We start from the raw sequence: 2,210 nt of genomic DNA on the forward strand, positions 1-2,210 counted from the left end.
CCACATCCGACTGATTTTTGTATTTTTTAGTAGAGACAGGTTTCACCATATTGGCCACAATGGTCTCGAACTCCTGACCTTGTGATCTGCCCACCTTGGCCTCCCACTGTACAGGATTACAGGTGTAGGCAGCATTTTTCTTAAATTATTTATGTATGCAGTTCTTTGGACTTTGTTTCTGTGATTTGTCTCTGTGTTGTTGTATTAAACCTTTAAAGACGTATAGAGTGCCAAGTACATTTCCATTTACAGATTGACACCTTAAAAGTCTTTTTGGTTGAGATAATGAGGAGGAGGAGGAGTTAGAAGATTCTTATCTGGCTGGCACAGAATTAGTCTTTGAAAGTAGGGAGACAGAGTAAAGGACCTCTTGTTCCCAATCATACACCCGAGAGTGTATGATTCAATATTTCTTTGATTTAAAAAAACTTATAAATTATTAAGGGACTATTTCAAACAATTGGCCAAGTGCTGTATAAACATTACCAGTAGCCATAATATCTATTCATTTAAAATTAATAAATTTGTACTCATTTCCCTTTCAAAGGTAATAATGAAATAGCTGACTAAACAATCTATTTAACATGTAACCTATCACTAACTGTAGTGTAGTGGGCCTGGGCCTAGTTTATTATTTATGTAAAATGGGTTGTTTCAATTCTCTATTGCTGTATAACAAAACACCCCACAAAACCTATCGGCTTAAAACAGCAGTGATTTATTACTTCTTGCAATTCTATGGATTGACTGGACAGTTCTGCTTATCTCACCTTGGTTCATGTTACAGCATTGGCTGAGCTAGCAGGTACGCGATGACAGCATGCACATGTCCGGCCGTGGGTACGGCTGCCAGTTGGAGTGCCTCAGTTCTCCTCCATAAGACCCTTATGATCTCAACTGTGTCCCCCAACACAAAATTTAAATACTGAAGTCCTAACCTGCAGTACTTCAGAATGTGACTGTATTTGGGGATAGGGTCTTTAAAGAAGTGACCAACTTAAAATGAGTCCATTAGGGTGCTCCCTAATTCAATCGGACTGGTGTCCTTATAAGAAGTGGAAATCTGGATACAGACACACACAGAGGGAAGACCTTGTGAAGACACAGGGAGCAGGCAGCCATCTACAAACCCAGGAGAGGTCTCAGGAGAAACCAACCTTGATCTTGGACTTCCAGCTTCCAGAACTGTGACAAAATAAGTTTCTGTTGTTTAAGTCACCCAGTCTGTGTTACTTTGTTATGGCAGCCCTAGCAAATTACTACAACCAAATTATCAAAAGATAGAAAACTGAGATTTCCAATGTTCTGTTTTATTTTATTATTATTATTTTGGGTGCCAAAGATTGATTTCTTCATTTCTTGCATTTGAAGGACTCTTCGATGACATCGTGGCCTGAGACTCCTTGCCTAATCCTTAACTACCACACAACTGCAACCACCACTTTACAGATTTTCCCTCTGTCGGTTTTACAGAGGCCAACCCATTCCTCTAGTTTCTTGTTGTCATCAACCGTAATTAGGTTGATTTGGTGTTTAGCACAAAGGGCCTCCACCAACTTGACATATATAGGCTCATCACAGTTGGATGCAAGTGCACAAAGATGGGCTTGGCGCTTGTCTAAGGCTTTGGCAACTTCGCGACTTCCACGTGCTAGGCCCTCGTGGACGAGGGAGGTCTTCAGCACCTCTTGTAAAGCAGTATTAACGTCCATAACACCCTCAGCAGCAATGCCTCCCTCAGCCATGGCGGCAGATTACAGGTGAAGCTGGTTCTTGAATGCACCCAAGCCTCCGCCTTCGCATGACTCGGCAGCAGCAGGGAAAGAGTATTTAATTTTTATTATTATTTGAGACAAAGTCTTGCTCTGCGGTGCGGCTGGAGCACAGTGACACCATATCAGCTCACTGAAACCTCAGCCTCCCAGGTTCAAGTGATTTTCCTACCTTAGCCTCCTGAGTAGCTGAGATTACAGGTGCCAACCACTACGCCACATTAATCTTTTTTAGTAGAGATGGGGTTTCACCATGTGGGCCAGGTTGGTCTCAAACTCCTGGCCTCGAGTGATGCCCCTGCCTCTGCCTCCCAAAGTGCTGGGATTACAGGCACGAGCCACCGTGCTCAGCATATTTAATTCATATTTAATGAGCACTTTGTGTATACTAGGCGCTATACTAGTTACGGGGGATACGCTGGTGAATAAGACCCCCAC

The 2,210-nt window shown here is 42.7% G+C and overlaps 1 pseudogene; it reads right to left on the reverse strand.

Annotated features, from left to right (window-relative positions):
* Positions 1 to 1,352: 1,352 nt before the first annotated feature.
* LOC108301286 lies at positions 1,353 to 1,745 on the reverse strand (annotated as a pseudogene).
* Between the last annotated feature and the right edge of the window lie 465 nt (positions 1,746 to 2,210).

Source organism: Cebus imitator, unplaced genomic scaffold (genome assembly GCF_001604975.1).
Source record: "Cebus imitator isolate Cc_AM_T3 unplaced genomic scaffold, Cebus_imitator-1.0 Scaffold33, whole genome shotgun sequence".
In the NCBI taxonomy this organism is placed as follows: Eukaryota; Metazoa; Chordata; class Mammalia; order Primates; family Cebidae; genus Cebus; species Cebus imitator.